The sequence below is a fragment of the Dromaius novaehollandiae genome, chromosome Z (assembly GCF_036370855.1).
Source record: "Dromaius novaehollandiae isolate bDroNov1 chromosome Z, bDroNov1.hap1, whole genome shotgun sequence".
NCBI lineage: Eukaryota > Metazoa > Chordata > Aves > Casuariiformes > Dromaiidae > Dromaius > Dromaius novaehollandiae.
Window position 1 is genome coordinate 34,636,230 of NC_088132.1, and position 20,423 is coordinate 34,656,652.

The following is a 20,423-nucleotide window of genomic DNA, read 5'->3' on the forward strand; positions in this document are numbered from 1 at the left end:
GGTAGGTGGTAATCTTTAGAGATTGAATCTACAACACCTGAATTTAAAGGACACCTCCACTCCTTGAACTATCCTCACCTCTTGCCCATCCACCCCTGCCTCCACCCCGAATCCCATTGCAGTGCTGTCGGTTCAAAGAAGGCCAGAGCTGATTTGAATTTCCACAACCTGGCAATTAGATACTAGAGAGGCATCAGGTGTAAGCAGGGCCCATGTTTGTGTGTAGGAAAGCTTTTATCTGAATTTTTATTGGAGGCCTTGAAAACCTATTAATTACAAAACTCTTGCCTCTCCAATTTCTGCGCAGATCAATGTACTTAACTTTTACAAACATATTAATTAAATATAATCCAGTTATTGACTCTTCAGAAATAACTAGGTCACCCAAACACTTCCCAATAAAATCTTTCTGTCCAACAATTGGTATATATTCGCTCTGTCTATTATACAGGTCTTACCCTCACCTCCTCCCCCCAAAAACCCACCTTAATACTGTTCTTCTAAAAGATGACGAAGTCAAGCATTCAGGATTTAGGAAATCCCAGCATTAAGGCTGCTTATGCAACCTTAATTCAACCTCTGTCATACATACGTACTGCCATCACGCATAGCAACACAGTTGCACACAGACAGACCTCTGCCTTGTTCTGTACTTAGGAAGGACAGTGCTCTGTAAGTGTTTAATATTTCATTTTCTCCTTGTTCAACCCACTGTTGCCTAATGCCTTATTCATTGAACGCTATTCAAGCCTGCTCTGAAAAAAAAGAATATAAAATTTCCTCAAGGGCTTTTCTGTGGTGCTTACTATAATAGCGCTGGAGTGATACACAGATGTTAATGAATCATTTCACAGGTTGGGAAGAGAGGCAGAGATATTCAAAGTTGGTAAGCAATTTCAAATATCTCAAACCTGTTTCTCATGATTATTTAGCACTGTGTTTTCAAATGCCAGCTTCCCCTAACCACAGGTGCGGCTGTGACTATTCTGCATTTCTGCAACATGCTCCTCCAGCCCCAAATCAGAAACCCAGGAAAGGCAAAACAGTGCTCAGCTCCGGGAAGTCACCCAGAAGTCGCCTAGTTAGGGCTCTCTCTTGGGACGAGCCGGGTTTACGAGTCTGGTCTGAATCAGCCTCTGAAGGGGATCTCTCATCACGGAGATTGCGGTCTGGGCTTGCAAAAAGTTTTGTCAAAACCGGGATAAGTACATGGGTGTCTCGATTTTGATAGACCGGCCTTTTCGGACACAAACACTGTGTGAAAAAATTCCCAAACAGCTTCAGTTGCAGTGAAGACACACCGGGAAACCAAATTAAGGTTGCCTCAGCAACGTTCGTTTCTTTGGTAGTTCTCAGCTTTTTGAATGCTTTAGAGTGCATCCTTAATAACCTTCCAACACTGTGCGTGTGTGCAGGGTAGCGCTCTATCAGCAAATGCAGTTCGTTTTGCCATTTGTGCGTGCACATTGATGTGTTTGGACGCAGGGCACTACATAGCCTACTAGCAGTCTTCTTTTCATTTATGCACTGAGATTTAGGCAGTGTAGAAACAGTATATAAACATGTAGATAATCTGCTACTTCTAGCATATTTATTTTTTTAAACAAAGGCAAGAAACTGCCTCCTTCCAGCTTCCGCTTCGACTGGAGGATCTGGCTATTGGTGATTTTCTCAGCTATAAACAAGTATATAAAAACACAATAAATAGACTTCCAAAACATTTCTGTGCTCATTATAGTTGCCATATTATTTTCAGCTCTAGACAGGTTTCTAACTCAATTCTTCATTCAGAAAGGATATTAGGGGGGGCTAGGGGGTGAGGAAGACTGTATAATGCGAATAGGCTATACTTTTACCACAGATGTTATTCAAAAAGAATTTTAATAAAACCACCAATTGTATTACATCAGTGCATCCTCTTAAATCCCATGGAGATTTTCCTAAACAGAGCTAAGCCATTTGCCGCAAACATCTTATCTATTTCTGTCACTACACAAATCCCCTAAATATTTCAGTCACTGCAAGGCCAACCAAAATGGTAAATTACCCCGTATGCTAAAGGGAAAACTGTTAAATAGCATTAGGTTTGGATCCTACTGAAAATGAGGCTGCTGGGATTGAAGACAACTAGAGAAAAATCAGAATTATAAGGATTATCATCCCCATCCAACAATTACATTGTTGCCTATTGGTAGCATTCCTTTATACTTCTCCCTGCCTGTTTTTTTTTGTCTGATGAGATATTTGCTATTTTCATAACCACATGTTGAAAGAGAGCTGACAAAGGATGGCCTCACCTATTATTCTTTGTAATGGAAATGTTTGCAGACGGGTCACCAGAGGCTACTGCAGCTTTTGGAAAAGCTGGCAGTGATACAATGAAAGTATTTCTGAAACCTAAGGTGGCCACTACCGTACTTTTACTTCAACATTTTACAGTGTCAAATGCTTTTCTTAGCGCTCCTCAGCTAGTTCGGGAAGCAGGGACTTTTATTAGACAGACAGTTTAACCTGGGAATAAAGCTAGATGCACCGGGGGGACAAACCCAAGTGGCTCAGATAAGGTTCAAATTCACTCACAAACTTGCTCATAAAATTCAACAATGAAGGACAAATCCGAAGAACAATTAGCTTCTGCCGCTACAGGGATTCTCTCTCTAACAAAACCACCAGAGCGTCAGCTACGGTCCCAGGAGGTGACCGCTCATAATGATGACATCAGCCTGCAAAGGGAGGGCAGAAAGAAATGCACAGAAAGGATTAGCAGCCTCCCTCATTCTCTGGGATTATGATTTGGGGTTTGTGGTCCTGTCGAGCCAGTGGCACGGCCATTCAGCTGTAAACTTTGCCATGGGCTGCTTTTCTTTTTTTTTCTTTTTTTTGTTTTTTGGTTTTTTTGTGACGTCCTTATCGGAAAAAGGCATAAGGGTTCTGTGAGCTTTGCCACAAGCGTCTATGGCTGATTTGGAACTTAACAGTGAGTCAGGGAGCAAACACGGCTGAACCTCCGCTAACGGGGAGCGGGCTCTCCGACGCGGACATTTATTGACGTACTTTCAAAGCACCTATGGCTGCCTGCTATTAAGTGCAGAAGGGAGACTTCAGTCACAGCAGGCTGGTTGATCTTTCCAAATTTGACCTTATTTACACAGGTAAACAAGTTGTTGGCAACTCGGTGTAAAACGGGCTGTGTTGTCAGATCATACCACGGGTCTGTGGCATCCCCTTTGGGAAAAGCCTGGGAGTACACCTCGAGATGGTCATCTCTTCCGGCCAACCACTTCCACCGCAGCTCCAAGTCCTAGCGGCACCTTTACCACATTAAACGTTACCTGTCACACTTTTAATAGCCTGACCTTGCCCTCACATCATAGCCACTTCCCCAACTAAAACCGGCTGGAGCTCTGCCCTCTCCTTCGTGATGCGAGGAGGTCCGGGCTTTCCCATCCCATTTCCTCCCCATTCACCTTGCACCCAGCTTGCAGCATCTATCCCAGGACAAATGCATGTTTCAGGGTGGCTCTGTTTGCTGGTGGTCTAGCAGAATTGCTCACTATTTGCCTGGGACTTGCCTTGAGACCCTCAAGCTTGGAGAGTTGCCAGACTGCTGTCAAACACCCTCCCACTGCCATCTCTTTCTTCATTTTCATTGATGTCTAGTACTTTTTAAGAGCTAAGTCTGCCCAGATAGATTCAGATTTCAAGTAGGACTTTGGTGTAGCAGTGCTGTCACAGGGCAAAATGAACAATATATTTCTGTTTTGGCAGCACCCAGCAGCTCATCTGGGACTGGAGGAGTTTGCACCTCAAGAAACAAGCCTCACGGATAGGATGCGTGGCCAAACACACGTCTGCTTAGCATCTAGATTTTTAAGATCCGGTTGTGGCTGCGCTAAGAGAAATGCATTTTTCCCGATGAGCTGACTCTGTGCTGGATGGATTCACAGAATGGAATCAGGGCTATTCAAAATACCCTGCTGGGCTTGTTAAAGCAGCTGTCATCTTTGCCTGTCATATTTACGTGCCTACAAAATGGAAGCTGAAAAAAATTAAAATTGTTCTCTCTCATACAATGACATGGCAATATCAGATTTTTACATGTTCTGAATCAAAAGTTGGTCTCTGGAGGAAGAGGAGGAACCTCCTCTGCATGGCCTTCATCCCTCTTTTTTGGAACTCTGTTGAAGGCTGACACCAAAACATGGTTATATGGGCTGGGCACTTTTTTTTTTTCTGCAAGAGGTCAGAAGGGTGAAATCCCAATTTCCTCTGCCTTCCCTGTGGAAAGAGGCCACAGCATATTTCTGCTGAGCTGCACTCTCAATGTTTATGCTTTTCTTGGGAAATTTCTTTCTTTTTCTCCTTTAAACAATTTATGACATTTTCTGGAAAGCCAGCGCAGCAGTTCAGATCAACTTAAAAAGCCAGAAGATCAGCGGGAAAAGCATGAGGTTCACACAGACCTCTGGACAAAGGTCTTCCACTTCATAGTTTTAATCCTAAATTAAGGAGGGACAGCTAGCACCAAATTTTGTTTCGTTCAGCTTATAGTTTTTTGGAAAGCCATGACAGACTCTCCTCAAGGGCACCCTGAGGAAAAGATGAGGATGCGAAAAGGATGTAATTTCCATACAGCCTACACACACACACACACACACACACACACACACACACACACACACACACACACACACACACAGTGTATTTCACAAACACGCTGCTGTAACTACAGCCAACCAGATACTGAACCCAAGGGCTCCTTCTGATCTAGGCAAGAAGAGTGAAGGAAATGGGGCAGGTTTGGTGTCGAGATGGGCACACACTATCCCAACCCTCAAGGGGTGCCAGAGCAACCTCAGTTTTCCTTCTGGGGTGAAGCGATTCTGCAGCATTCCTGCCATGGGGCTCTTTCTCAACACTGTAGCTGAGCCACAAGCCTGGAAAACAAAGCTGTAATGGCTAGAAAATGCAATAATGTTGTTGCCAGGTACTGCTCAAAGCCACTTTAAGTTAAATACTATAGAAAACATTGCTGTTTGTTTGAAAGAAAAAAAAGCACGCTGTACCTGTATGTAAAAAGCTAATTGAAGTCAGCAATAAAAGAAGGATTAGCTGATCCATGAAGTATTTACTGAATTCCCCTAGCTACGGTATACAGTTTCCTTGAATTTAATATCTTAATTGCATCCACAGTTTCTTTGGGCATGAAATGAGAATGCAAGGCTGCTGTATCCCCCTGTGTGCCGGCTGCAGGCAGCTCTGAGTCAGTGCGTCTCCCATCTCTTCACCTGAACCTCGTGGTACAGAACCGCTCTGAGATACAGAAGAAGTCAAGAAATACATTATTAATACTTGGAGCTGGTCACTGATTTCTGTCCGAAGCCGCTCAGGTGCCGTCACAAGCTGCAGGTGGAGCAGACCTGCCTATTGGCCAGGGTTATCTCCCCCTCCTCCCCTCGCAATTTCAGTTCCTTGTTTTCTGCACCTTTGCCTTTACGTTTTCTTTCTGCCTGCATTCGTGGCGGAGGCTGTAGCAGCGATGATCAGACGAATGCAAGTCTTTCTATATCACGGTCTGGGCAAAGAGAATCCCCAAAGGTTTGGTGGAGTCTGCAAAAATCCTGGAAGTCTGCATTTGGACCATGGTTTCTGATGTCGCCTTTGGCTAATTACTCCACTCTTTAAAAATGAAAATGTGAAAATGTCCATTTTTTTTTAATAGGATCATAAGGAGTTAATACAACTATTCCCTCAGCATGGGCTGTGCAAACACCAGGACTAAAATTCAACCTGAACAATTTTCATTCTAGCGGCACCTTCTATTCAAAGATTTCAATCTACTTTGCAAAACACTAATGAAATAACCAAGAGTCACAACACTCCTTGGAGCTTAATAGAGTTCACGCTTCCTTATTTGCAAATGAAGAAGATGAGACACCACAATTGCAAGTCATTTGCCCAGGTTTTACAGCCCAAGACTGCGGAATGCTGTCTGTAAAGAAACCTTGCCTAACACGGCAGTAGGCTCGTATGCCCCAGAAACAGTAACTCAAGCTCATTTGTTCATGAATTAATCTCAGTTTAGTCCTGATCACTATCACTTTTGTGCAGGTTCAAGACTACAGACCTCCAGAACTAGGTAGGTGTCCATCTCAGTTTATCCATGCTGGGTTCCTCTCTGCTTCAGAATTAAGTCCATACTGTTATTTTTAGTTACCAACCACTTCAAGCAGCAACATGTTTCAAGTGTTCCTATCACCACCAGGATGCCATTAAAATGGCTCTTCAACTATTTGATTGGTGACTGATGAATCTCAAAAACTTGCAGAGCGAAACTGTTCAACAACATAAAAAATTAATAAAAGCAAGTCTCTCATCCAATTCACAAAGAGAGATTTCTTTGAAAAAATAATAAAACAGACTTCACAGTTTTGAAAGCAACAGCAGCAGCAAGAATGCTAAGACAAAACAAAAAAAATCAAGAACCAGGGCAGCTAATATTGAGGCCACCAGACTAAATTTATACGTTGCACAAAGATTGTATTTCTCCACCCAGAGGAATACCTCTCTTGCATCACTCCTCATGGTGAAAACCCCTCCCAAATTAGATGTAGTGACTTAGACAGGAGGCAGAAATTCTGCATCAGGAAATTAGCCAGGTAATTAAATATTTGTCAACAGGAGAAAAAGCTACCAGCACAGGTGGATTCCCAGCTGAGATTTTTAAGCTTTTGGAAGTTGCACCTTCTCCTGAGCTATTCAGCATCTTTAACGATGTTTTTAAGTCAAGGACAGTTAAAACTGAATGACTCTGACATAAATATTGCTACCCTGAAGGAAGGTAATCCAGCAAACCTGTTGCCCTTTGCCGTGCCATCTCCAAAATGCTTTCAAATAGTTTGGCATTTGGTTTGGAAAACTGCATAAAGCTCAGGATTAGTGGAGCTCAGGTTGGTTTCATTGCTGGCGGGTGGATACCATCTGACAGCCTGTGGATCGAGGCAGTAAAAGAATGGAAGTGACATCATTAAATGCCACAAAAGTTTTTTGTCAGAGTCAATGAGGGGGATTATTATAAGCATGGAAGATAATGGAGGAGGAGGAGAGCTGAACAACTAGATTGGTGAGATGAAGCCAACCACTTTTCATGAAGGAAGAATTTCTACCCTTTAGCGGGGGTGTGTAGGCAAAAGTGACCTCTGGCTTCCACCACCCCTTTTCAGCATATTAGGAAAAGGCAAGTCCAGTGGGTTCAGATAGCCATATATGATGAAACAGCAATCACTAGCTAATCCAAAGGAATGGCTAACTGCATCCATACAGGCATAACAGGTAGGTTAAATTTAAGCTTTGAAAAATCTACTGACACATATCTACTGGTAGCTGACAGAAAGGTTAAAACTGAAGGCTAAGCAAGCTGCCTTTGCAGAGCACTAGCAAAGGACATGAGCATGTCCATAACCTTAACACCTGACATGGTGAAACTTCTCCAGATTGTTTAAGGCTGATGTTATCCCAAATACAAAATCACAGTGGTGACTAACTCACCAACTATCTGGCAAGTGTGTATTGGCTGGATGCCACCAATATTGCTTGCATGGCCATACCTTTCCCATACCCATATCCCCAAACATTTTTGAGAGGTTAAAATAATTTTTAGAAGCTCAAAATTGGTGAAGGAAGATACCAAACATCTGCTAAGACACCCAGAGCTCTTTGGTTACCTCGCTGTAACAAGCAAGAAAATCCCCCTGTGGGATTTGCAATACATCCCCCAAAATCTGAGCGAGCGAGCGAGAGAGAGAGAGAGTCAGGTGGGCAATAAGCTTGCTGTCAGGTGTTTAGGTACTCAGTTCCAGTTACCCCAGACAAAACTTTGTAGGTGACATGGGTGATACAGCTGGCTGCTAGGAGTCACACACAGCACAGCCCATTTTAGAGACTCCAGTTTCAGTTCTTCCAAACTCTCACCAGGCCGGATACAGATACTGCACCTCTGCTATTCTGTTACGCAAAGTTCGAAAACATGTAATATAGCACAGACAGCATTAACTGGCATTTTCAGAGGAGCCTAATGGAATTAAGGACCCAAATCCCGTGAACTTTTCTGCCTAGCTCCAGTAAGCTCTAAAAATTCCAGCAATTTGTGCAATCACAGAGATGAAAATGACTTTGTTTTCCCAGCTTCGTTTAAAATTGCACTGCATTTCAAACACTTCACTTGTAACTCCTCTCAGAGTATAAGAACTTTGCAGTCATTTGATTTAGGGGCAAGAAGATGCTAAAGGTCAAATCACAAATGTTATACAAGCTACAGTTCAATCCAAGCCTAAGGAAAACTATCAGCACCAATATAAGGATATAACAGGGATATCCAGGAATTCTTATCAGAAACAAAGAAATGCCTTAAACTCAAGTCTTTTTACTTGTTTTATTTAACTTTTTTGGATCAAAATGCATGAGGCCAACACAGAAGGTTTCTGATCCCACCTCTTTCCTACGTCAACCACAGGGCCCGACAGCCTCTCTAACAACTCCCAGGTCCCCAGTCATACAAAGCCTTCTTTTTTCCCGTAAATAGGAAAAAAGCAGGCCTCCAAAGTACAAGAGAATTAATCAGAGGGAGGAAAGTCAGTGGACTTGGAGGTGTTACAAATGACTTTTGCTGTATGTTGGGTATTTGTTTAAATGTAATTTGAAAAAGTTGTTGCTGCAAGCCTCGCCAAAAGGGTACAATTCACAGGCCACGTGCAGCGGCAGAAGGGTGATAATGAAGTCTGTGACGGCTCCAAGGGCATCATTTCAAAACGCAGCAGTGAACTTAATAAGCCCGATAGAGAAGGCAGAAGTTAATTATATGAGTAAGTGGGGGAAAAGGCTTTTGATAAGGAAATTCCCATTGGGCTTTGGTCCCTAAATTGAGAGCTGGTGGCTTTCTCTTCTAGCTTTTTTTCTCATAGTGAAAGAAAAAAAAATCATTAAAAGTGACTAATTCAGCGGTACCGCAACATCTCTAGATTTTTTTCTAATAGTGAAAGAAAAAAGAAATCATTAGAAGTGACTAATTCAGCGGTACCACAATATCTTTCAAGATAATTTACAAAGATGTGTTGCTGGCTACTGGAGGGAGTGTGGACTGAAAGGTAGCTGCGTGCATATCTGGTAGGCTCCACCAGAATGTATGGACGTTAATTGAATGTTTAAAATGATGTAATATTGGATAAAAAGTGAAATTACCACTTCCCACATTAGTGTTATAACAAGACTCATAAGTATACGCCATAATAAGAAATGCCTTTAGCACCAAAATGTGAGTGATAAGCCTAATTTTACTAATTCTGGACAGCTATCGTGTGTGTTTAAAATCTGGACACATAGATGGCACTTCATGGCTTTCTTCTATAGCAGAAAAAGATGAGGACCATACAAACTTCCCCCAGCATTTTGGTGAGACAGTAGCAAATGGCTTTCTGTGTGGCCATAGGGAATGAGTTTGCACTAAACAGCAGAAAAATGTACAGTACGCCCAGAAGCAACTTGTCCTGCCTCTAGAAGGGCCATGCACACAAAAACAGCACGATAATGTCAGTGCTGCCCAAACCTTTGAGCAAGTATTAAAACACGGGCTGCCTGACTCACAGAGAGCAAAGCAAAGGCAGTAAACCTGCACCGTGTTTGAGTACTCCAAACTGGAGTTACAGCTGGCTGCAAAGAAGATACCGACCACGCCAGCAAAATCTTAGGATTTGATACATGTTACAAAAACTCATTTGTTCCTAATGGCACAAGCAGTAATATTTTGGTCTTTTGCCTTCTCTTTTTTCTTTTTCTTTCTTTTTTTTTTTTTAAGATTTGGGTGGTTTGTTTTGTTTTTTTAAGAAAGCTGAAGACCTAAGAAAGGCACAGGAAAAGTAAAAAGAGGGGTCAAACGCCGAACAGAGGTTGATTTTAAAAAGCCATTGCTCCTGTAAGACGGTCACTGCTTTTTCCTCCGCGATACACAGCTTTGCCTCCCGAATAAGATTATTTGTATTTGTTTCACTTCGGCCTGCCAGTTCAGAAAGCACTCGAAGCATTCCCGCGCAGTCAGCAGGCAAAATGTTTATTTCGGGCATCTGCGCAGCTCGTACTTTCTCCAAGGAAATATTTCCAAGGGCTCGACCACCCCGGCCTTGTTCAACGTCCTCGCCCGCTTTAGCTCGGAAATATTCGAACCTGTGGCAGAAGGTGGCGCGGAGAGCAGAAGCAGATGAGAGGGCGTTTGGCGGCACCAGTAAAAGCCTTTGAACAGTAAAAATCAAGCCATTCGCCCCGGGGAGGATCTGAAGGCCAAGTGAGCCCCTTCTCCGGGATCCTTGTTGTCTCTTCCTGCGCAATGAAATCGGTCTTAGATGGGCGCAGGCAGCAGGGACTGGTTTTCCCGTGCCAGAACCATCCCCAAGCAAGTCCAGTCGCGGCGAGAGGTTTCCAGGAGGCAGCCGGAGCGACGCCGTTTCTCTCCCCCGACAGCCGGGGGGGAGCGTGCCCGTCCTCCCCCTCCCAGGCCACAAAGGACGGGAGGCAGAGAGCCACGGCGCCCTGAAGCCCGTCCCCCCCAGCTCCCGGACTTGACCGGAGCCGAGCGGGGAGCAAGCGCACGGCCGGGGCGCGAGGACGTCCCTGTCCAGCTTCTCCACTGAAAGGAGAGTCTCGCACCGAGCGGGTGGAGTCGCATACAGAAAAACAGTTCAGGGCCCTAAAAGCAAACCTCATTTCACACGATGCTTTTTTCTTTTTTCCTTTTCCCCCAACTTCTTTTGAAGCCTTTCAGGCTCTCACAGACAAACACAGCCTCTGAGATGTGAACACACTTGGACCCAAATTTGAGGTATTTGTAGAGTGCCTTCGCTGTCATGGCTGCAAAGAAATTCGGTGGGGAAACAGACAGTAACTCACCTTAAAGAGAAATTCTTTTTAGCCTCTGTGCTTTTCACTTACCTTTCATATTTGCTTGTGATACCCCAGAATCCATCACTAGTTGTCATAGCTACCAAGGGGGCAGATTTTCAAAGTTCAGTGCACGCCAACATCCATCTAAGGGAAAGATAAAGTAGGTCTTAAATCTGTGGCTCTTTTCAACCAGAGTTAATGATGCAGCCAATTTAGGCATCACAAGGCACACAGACATTTAAAATATAATGATTTTGAGAAAATAAGTCATGACAAGGCAATTTTAAAAATGTGCTTATAATCACTAAGCCAACCCAAAGCAAATACAAACAATCATTTCACAAAACTGAAATGTGTGCCACAAGAATGTACTGCTGGCTGGTGTTTTCAGAGGAATTCTATTGTCTAAAGTCGCTGACACTGCCAAAGGATACAATAATTTTATTACTTTGGCTTAATGCACAGTAAACTTCTCTGTGTATGATAAAATGGAGAAAAACTGCAGGATCTTAAAAAGAAGCAAAATCTGCAAACCGAAACATCTCAGCTGCATGCCTGGCTTTGAATCAGCCCAGAAGCAGTATTAAATAGGGAAATAAATTACTTCTTGTACTCTACCAAAGGTCCAACACCTATCTATTTGTTTCTACCATTAATTAGCTACAGACAGCTACAACAGCAGAAGTTTGGGGAATCTGTGCTTACGGTTAATTGCAAAAGGCATGTAACACTAGACAGCTAGTCACAGTGAAAAAAGGAAGACAAGATTAATCAACAGGGTTAGATAGAAAATTTCTTTACATATAATTGTAAGGAGCAACTGTGCTTTAATTGTAGCATTGAGAGTATGTCTTTCAATGCTAAATTATTCATCGTGTTAGATACTTGAATGATCTTTTCTTAAATCTCCATGTAGGAGGTAAAAAATTCTGCAGACAATACTTAAGGGAAGATACTGGAGGAAAATTTATATGAAAAATTTAAAAGTCTCTCATCTGCCTAGACTGATAAATAGTAAATATGAGCAGGGGGGAAAAAAAGAAAAGAAGGAAAAAAAGAAACTTAAGGGAGAGCCATGATTTAAGAGGCCTGTTTCTTAGAACAACAAATAGTGAGTCATCATAACAGAGAAAGAATTAGTCATTCTTTGCAGCGCTACAGTACATCCCCTGCGTGAGTTATGCAGAAGGCACGTAGAATATGGACTAGACTCTAAAACAGGACATAAATGGCTAATTTTTAACAAAGATCCAGAGAACAGTCCATCAAAGGCTGAAATCCCTTGCATTATAGTGCTCTGTATACGGCAGCATCAGTAGAATATAAACGGGATTCAGGCAGCTCAGAGATGCATTTAATTGCACAGCCCAAGCCTGACATCTTTGCTCAGGCAAAGTTACCATGGATTATGCCGGGTGAGCTTGCCAGGAGGAGGATGACAAGACCGTGATTAGGCATTCTCCGCAGGGAAGACAGGCAGTTGGCTAACGGTTTATACCGTCTAGCAGGATTACATCACTCAGCTGGCCCATCGAAACTGTTTTTATGGGCACAGGGGCCAACATTGGTCCCGAATCATTCTGAGCTTTTCTACTTGGGAAATAGGCCAGAATAGAATATATAACGCAGAATGTTTTATTCCACACCAAATTTTTTTTCTACACATGGAATTATGCAAAGCACTGTTCATTTGGGAATATATACTCCAGATTTCTTCCCAATAACTTAATGCGGTCTTAAGTATGTGTCCTCTCGCTTACCAGTGAGAAGACATTTCTCCAATCCACTTTTAAACCGGCATGAGACATTGTTATCATGTCTGTGGAAATACTCAGAACATACTGTATATCAAATTTGCATTTTACCTGAATTTAAATCAACTTGCAGTGTAAGCAGCAAGGGCGCGTTTTTGCATTTTATCTTAACCCACTTCCAAAGAGGACTAAAAAAAAAAAAAACTTTAAATGAAGAATAAGGATGCCTGTATAGAGATATGTGGAACAGTGATCAGGCTTTATATTATCACACACATACGGTTCTTCGTTTCCGCATGTGGACAAGGCTTTGGTGTCCAGACAGTGACAATGCTGCCTATGTTAGTTCTGTAAATAAAGGCATTTATACCAGTCTGTAATAGGAGTATCATAAATGGATGCCTATGTAATACAGGACTAAATGAAAAACAAAAAAGATGCAAAAGAAGAAGAGCGAGAAGCAATTCAGTAAGTTAGTGAAAAATACAGTTTGGTTAGTGAAAAAAAAAAACAGGTTTGTCTAGCTGTGGAATGCATGTTACATCTTGCACTAGAGGCATGAACGCAATAGAAATATAATTAAACAGTTAAAGAGCAGTTGTGGACCCACAGTGGACAAAAACGTAGAGCTCCGGATAGTCTCATGGAAGAAAAACGGTTGCCTTGTAAGAATGCGTTGAAAGCTTCTTGCTTACACTTACTTACACTTTTACTACCTCTGAAAGGCCTAGATTATTTCTTCCCATCACTCTCTATTAACGTGCAAGTGGTTTCTATTTGTTTCCACTAGATCTAACTCTGTCAACAAACTAAATTGCAGCTGACTCAGTCTGACCAGAAGTGCTCTTTCCAAATTACTTTTATATTTATGGCATGCTCAGGTTTATGCTGTACTCAGTATCTGATCCAAAATATTTCAGTTGTTAAAAAAGAGCTAAGTTAGCCAAAAGAACAGTTTATCTATATAAAGAAGTGATACCTAGAAATGCAGCCAAGTGAGAAGAAGGTCAGCGATTTAAATAAACAGTGGAGTTAACAAGGAGCCCCCCTAGGTCTGTTCAGATCTATCATGTGAGAATACATAAATCTGAAGAGGGATGAACTAGCTTTGGTTTTGTCTTGTTTGACTTAACCATTTCACAGCTACTCTTTTTAAAAAAAACAAAAAAACAAAAAACAAAAACAGGAGGGCTCTTTCTGTGGTGAGCACATTTCAGTCTTATTGCCTGAGGTGTTTCATATTCTAACTTGGCTTTTTCTACATGCAGGAAGATTAGAATCTGAAGGGAGGGGAAAGCCCTTTTTTCAAAAATTGCTTATTTGAATGAACTTATAAGCACACAGTTTTGAAGAACTAGAGCCAGATGCACTGAAGGGCTGCAGTGCCTCAGCCAGGACGTGGGCGGAAGTCAGACCCTCCCCGCTCCCCATCTGGATTTCAGTTTTCAATCGTGAAGCTCCCAAGCGCAGCTGCCACCTCAGCCTGGAGCTGCCCCGCGTCCGATTCCCGCACTGCCACGGCACCTACGGCGCCCACATCTGCCCCAGTCCTTGTGGTGCCGAACGCAGCTGCTAAAGGAACTGCTAGGGTGCAAGCTCTATTTTGGGCTGAGCTGCTGAGAGATGCCCAGTAGAGTGGGCACCCTTGGAGCCTACCTAACCACTGGTGACCAGTTCTGGTACTTCTCATGGGCTGCCTCTGTTGTTCCTAATGCTTCTCGTATTAGTTTGCAGCAGAAAGGCTTGCATGGGAAGCGTGGAGACTGCCTCTAGCCTGCTGCCGACAGCACTTTCCTGGGAGAGAGAGAGGAGATATGGTTTTTCACAGCCTCAGGCTGAGGGGGGCAAGGGAGTCCTTTCTCCTGTTTCCTAGATAAATACTCCAACCACTCGGCCATTATACTTTAGCTGGGCTATTATACTTAAGGCAAGCACAGCTATCACATTCCTCCTCCTTCAGCCCTGTTTTAGCGAAAATAGCGAGTCCTATCTAAATAGATGTTTGTCTCACGACTCCAGGGACAGCCCTGAACTATGGATCTGAAGAGAAGAGAAGCACCAGACCCTTGAACTGCCCTGCAGCCCTGCACAGGCGGGATTTCCAGCTTCTTTCTCTTTGCCAACCTTCCTGTTAGTTCTAGGAAGCTCCTTATTCAGAAATAATACTGTGATTTTCTTTGTGCGGCTCTTCCAAATACCTGTTTCTCTGCAGGCACCATGTGGAGAGCTCACATGCCTTACCTAAGGGCCTAGATCTTCTTCCCAGGCCAGCCAAGCTTCACTGCCAGGTGGATAAGGAGGTTACAGCCCCAGCCATGTTGCTTCCCTCCCCACCTACTTGTCTACTCTCCCAAACGATGCCACGCGGTTGTGGTTAAGCGTCCTTCTCCAGCAGAACAGGGCCTGGGTCAGCCTTGAGGTCACTCACCTCAAATCAGAGATGCTGCAGGAGCTCTGAAGGTTTTTATGGTCGTCTTTTGGATCTCATGGTTAGTAAAGTTTAAAATGTTTTCCTTAGTTCAAAGCCAAAAACTACATATAGAAAGAATCCATTACAAATCAGGCTTCTCTTCAGCCTGAATTTGATATCGCACAAAACTAAAAACTCCATGTCCAAAATACTGATTAGGCCAAAATTATAGCAGTCTGATGGACTTCAGTGGACTTGATACTGATACATATTGGTTGAGGTTTTTCCCCCTGTACAGCATGAAAATATTAGAGCACTTTGTTGATACCAGCTAAATTTTTTTTGTGAACTAGAAAACTTACTAATAAGGTTTTGTGATATTGGAGAATTAGATTAAATGAAATTACCCACGGAAATGTTAGTGCCTGCTATGGTCAGGGTTATATTCCAGATTCAATATCAAATTCAGTATTGTATACTCACTGCCATAGGAGGAAGGCTGATGGCCCAGAGAACTAGCTGAAGTCAAAGTCATGATAAAGGGACTACTATTCACTTGCTGGTTGATTGGGACTCCAAGTTCTCATCAAATCAGGAGGAAATACAAAAAGTGAAGCTGATCACTTCTATTTTGGGGCTTTTTTGATTTGTATTCAACATGCAGATAGGGAAAGATGTTGTTTTCTTTTTGAAAAACATGACTCGATTTTGTTGATTGTTGAAAATTAGCTTCATGAATATTTCAATACGGAAAAAGCATTTCATCAAGTATTCACCGACTTCACAGAGCTAATACACAATTGACTTAAAATAACTTATGTTTACAAGGCTGTATTACATGAAAAAAAACAACCTGGTTGGTCCAAAGCTGAGTATTATTTGGCCCAGATATCACATTCAGAAAATCTCCAAGCCTTTTGGAGGCAGTCAAAGAGAAAATATTGCAAGGGGCATTCCTTATCAAGCCAAACACTTTTAAAAGTAACTCAGGTCAGGGACTTGCAAAAGAGGTACCTATCTTTAGCCTCCTGAATCCATTTTCAGCATTTCAATAAACAGACCAGATAAACACAGATAAAACGCTGAGAATTTTTAGGGAGTTAATAATTTTGAAAACCAAAATCACATGAATATTGCTGATGCATAGGCTGTGGTGAGATTTCCTTGGAGAAACACAATTTAGTGACTGCAAACCAGAACAAATTTGGCTACCAGCTATGATAAGTAAGCACAAACATTCCTATTTGACAAACTGGCTGGAAGCCCATTTACTAAAAGCTGTCACCATCTTCATGTTGACTTGCCAAACACAAGGTTACAAAAATTCAGTTGGGTAGGTTGGAGTTCATACATCAAATCCAGAAGACATACAGATTCCGAAGACAAAGTGCTCCTGTCATGTATTTACTGGTATTTTGAGGACACGTTTAATAAAATTCATCAGTAACATATGTTTGCTAGGCATTTTACAAAAGCTAGTCACCAGTAAATCAGCTGGGGAATTCATGGTATAAAGGGAATGCTTCAAGTCTTGTTCCAAAAGGTAAAACTTTAAACAGCAGCTTAATGCTTTATATAGTATAGTAAATCTAATTTTTCCCATTTATACTCTGTATTTTCCAAGCGGTACTAAGGACCGCAGTTTCTATGAGCATCAACAATATCATTTTTAACTGCCATGCTTAGAGGTTTACCACTTCACCTTGTTACTCTCTTAGATTTCATAGAAGGGAGGATGCTCAGGAAACAGTTTGCTTATGTAAAACACACCACGGAGGCACGGAGCAGACTTCAGAGGTCAGACAAGAATGAGTTTAAAGGCAGGATCTAGGCTTGTATTTTTGAAATTATGCTGCTGAAACTAAATGGAAACCTATATAATTGCATCTTTATCATGTAAACAGTATTACTCAAAATTGTAGCCATCTCAGGAAATCATCTGATCTTACAATTTCTGTCATCTTTTCTTAAAAAAAATCTGTCTAGAAAGATATGCCACTGTTGTAGATATGTTATACAACATGTATGCCATGGGTACAATCATGTCTTTTCATGACTACAGCTGTTATCCCCAGCATCTGCCCTGGCTTAAATGGATAGCAGGAAAAAAATTTCCTATTGGATGTAAAACCCAATAAATGAATTCAATCTAAAAACAAGAATAACTTTAGCTCTAAGACACGAGTTCCAGGACAACTTTATGTTGTGGATAAATGTCAATTCTTAATTAGATGGGTGTATTAATACCCACATTGTAAGTCACATTTGTGTGATACTTACTAAGAGACGCACTAAAAATAAAGGCCAACAAATCAATTACTAATGTTTAACAGAGTGAATTTGCAAAGCTGGTTTTGCCTAATGGATCCTGATCCTGCATCTTCTTTTATGAAGATTATATCCTACATTTACATGCATTCCTAAGTAAACATGTTACCCCAGTTGATGTTATATGCTTCAGTTCAAGCACTTGCTATACCGGGGCCATGGAAAGACCCACTGTTCGATTATTAGTGTGGCCATCAGTTAACATGACTAAAGTCTTATATTTCTGAGATTACCACATGGCAAAATTTTGCAATTTTCTTCTTGGTCTAAAGCATGTGATTTTTGCTTTTCTAAATGAATTTGAGCAGGATTTCAGAGAATTATCATTATTCCCTGTGCGTATTTGGCAGCATGACAAACATAAACAATGCAATGCCCAAATATACTTTGCAACTGGGACTTGAGCTGTGGTATTAAACTGTGTAACATGAGCTGAATTGGACTCAATAGCAGAAACAAGAAATGAGCTCCCTCCTCTGCCCCACTCCCAAATATTTTCGGGACATGAGGGACAGTTCAGGCAATCAGCAGTGACAAGGTACAGCAGAGTCCCAGGTACGCACATGCTACCTGAGAAAATCAGACCGCTGCTGCATGTCAGCATAGGTTTGCAATTACTGCCAATATCAAGTTTTTTCATACTGAAAGAATGCAATTAAACGGTGCTGATTTGAGATATCATTGACTAGTTAGTGTCACCTAACTCCTTACTGAAAAATCAGTTTCCTTCCCTGCGAGCCCGAAATGTTATCAATCAAAACCCTACTGCCTATGGACGGGAACACCCTTTGAAATAATATGCTATCAGGAGAAATAAGGACGCTGCCATTTCTCAGCATCAGTGGAAAAGCGCTCAAAGCTTTTGGCTGTCTGTTTATGAATTTTAATGAGGCCTGGATTTGTCTCTGAAGGAGGCAGCCTTCGTTTTCAAAGTGATTCAGACAAGTCGGTGCAATATTAGAAAACAGTACAAAAGCATGAGCGATAATATACTAAAGCACTTTGATGCGACTGTGCTGGGGAGGGGAAGATGGCTTATATAAAATCACCCCCGCTGTTCCTCCCCCTAAACTACAAAACTACCAACTTTGGATCTCGCTTTCCAGTGTCATTTTCACCTTTTGTTGCTAAATAGTTTGTGCTATGGAACGAACAGCAAAAATAGAGGCTGATTGTTATATTTTTGTCTCAGACATAGAACGTTTTGACACTTCTCAGCCATCAGACAATTACAGGGCAGACTCGAGTTAATTTTGGCTTTAGAAAACGTTTCCTTACTCGAATTACTTTAGCAGGGCATTTAAATCCAAAATATGCTTTATCTTTAGCATGACCAGGTCCATTAGGGAGGCCTTGGAGATCCCAAATCTGACCTCCAGTGCCCCGGGCGCACGCACACACTTACCCGTAGGGCTGTTAAAGCAGGGGCTGTGCAACAGCCCTGCAACACCTTTCTGCCAGCTGTGGCTGCAAGCAGAGGGAAAAGCTGCACCGGTTGGGCCCAGGTTCCCATTGCAGCCTCTTACATGGACATATTTCTCTATTAATTATTTTGTGCCACAATAACAGCACGAGGCTCACGGCATCTTTAAAATCTCCTGGGGAAGACAGGGAGGACAAGGGTGGTACAGAAGCATGGCACAATGCCTGTGCCAGCTCCAGGGGCTGAAACTCCCAGGATGAGACCCTTAGCTCCACTGGGGCGACCCATGGCAGTCACGAAATCAGCCGTGTGGGAGGGTGTCTCTGATCTGGGCAGGCCCTTCGGGGGCTGCGGACCCAGGCACATCCAGCCTTCAGACACCAGTAGCTGCGTTTTGGGGACCAAAGGCCTAATTTGCACAGGGAGCAGCCTAGGCTCAGGATTCAGGAAACATAAAAGGTGCTTAAAGCTTTCTCAGTCCCTGTTCCCAGCTCAGTCTCTTGCTGCCATAACCATTAGTGTCATGATTTCTTTCACAAACCAGCCTTCACAGCTGTGCAAAATCCAGGGCTCTGCTGGCTTGGGCTCAGGCAGAAACAGTAGGTGAGAAGAGTCAATATTTGCCAAATAGAAAAGGCCAGCTCCAGCATAAGTTTTCCATGGCCTAGTGAGTCATGCGGAGTGAGAAAGGTTGTGAATACTGAATTCATAAAAAGCTGGTTGCTTTAGGAGCACCCCTTGGTGGCTACAGAAGGCCAATACTTAGAGTAGAAAGCCAGCTCCCAGGTGGCCACCGTCAGAGCACGGGATGGTTCCCTGTCCTACAAGCAGCTACTGAAGAGCCAGGAGCCGGGAAGATGAAGGATCTCCCTCTCTGCTCGCTTTAAGAAAAAGCCAGCCCAGGGTCCCCTCAGTAGTCAGACCCAACTGGTTTCTCCCACTTCCGCGACTCCGTCACCCTGTTTCGGCATGAGTGGCACCCCTCCGGGGACCGCCACATCCCTGCCTCCTCTGCTGGGAAACACTTGGGTGGAAGGGGCAGGTCACCACCGAGCTTTGCCTTTCCGCTGGAGAGCTGGCCCCTCTGCAAGATCAAGCAGATGGGCAGAAATGAAATGGCATGACAGGGAACAAAATGAAATGATGTGAGGCTTCCTAACTCGATGATGGGGAGCAGAGTATTTGGTCACTAAAAAGAAATAAATATCTCAGGGACAATCTTCATTTACTTTGAAACTGGAGTTGCTTAGGACTATTGTACTTACCTTCAGTATCTCCACTTTGCTTTCTGAAAGAGATCCCTAGAATCCTAAAGGCAACAGCAGATGAATATCCCAGGCTTGTTGGGCGCCTATGTGAACTGTCACGTGTTCAAACAGAAATCTCTCAGCTCCTCCTTTGACCTTACTGCCAGGAACATCTAAAAAAAACAATACTCGCCTGAACAAATAAATTAGAATCAAGTAATCTCGATGCTGCTGTTCTTCTCATCTTCTTTTCATGTCTTTATCCTCATTTCCTTCCACCTCCTTGTTTTATTCTCATCTTTACATGCTGAGTTGTTTTCTTCTCCAACCTC

The 20,423-nt window shown here is 42.7% G+C and overlaps 1 protein-coding gene across 4 annotated transcripts in view; it reads right to left on the reverse strand.

The window, feature by feature from the left end:
- The window catches only part of LOC112978802 (nuclear factor interleukin-3-regulated protein), a 76,749-nt gene that overhangs the window by 39,658 nt on the left and 16,668 nt on the right, over positions 1-20,423 (reverse strand). The window contains exons 2-4 of one of the 4 annotated variants that reach the window (XR_010386346.1): positions 20,110-20,264; positions 10,978-11,073; positions 10,652-10,896 (exon numbers count right to left, since the gene is read on the reverse strand). The gene's annotated coding sequence lies outside the window, so the exon portion shown is untranslated. Of the gene's footprint in view, positions 1-10,651; positions 10,897-10,977; positions 11,074-20,109; positions 20,265-20,423 lie in introns of those variants that run through there. The other 3 variants (XM_064502900.1, XR_003258022.2, XM_064502899.1) reach the window with 3 other exon arrangements.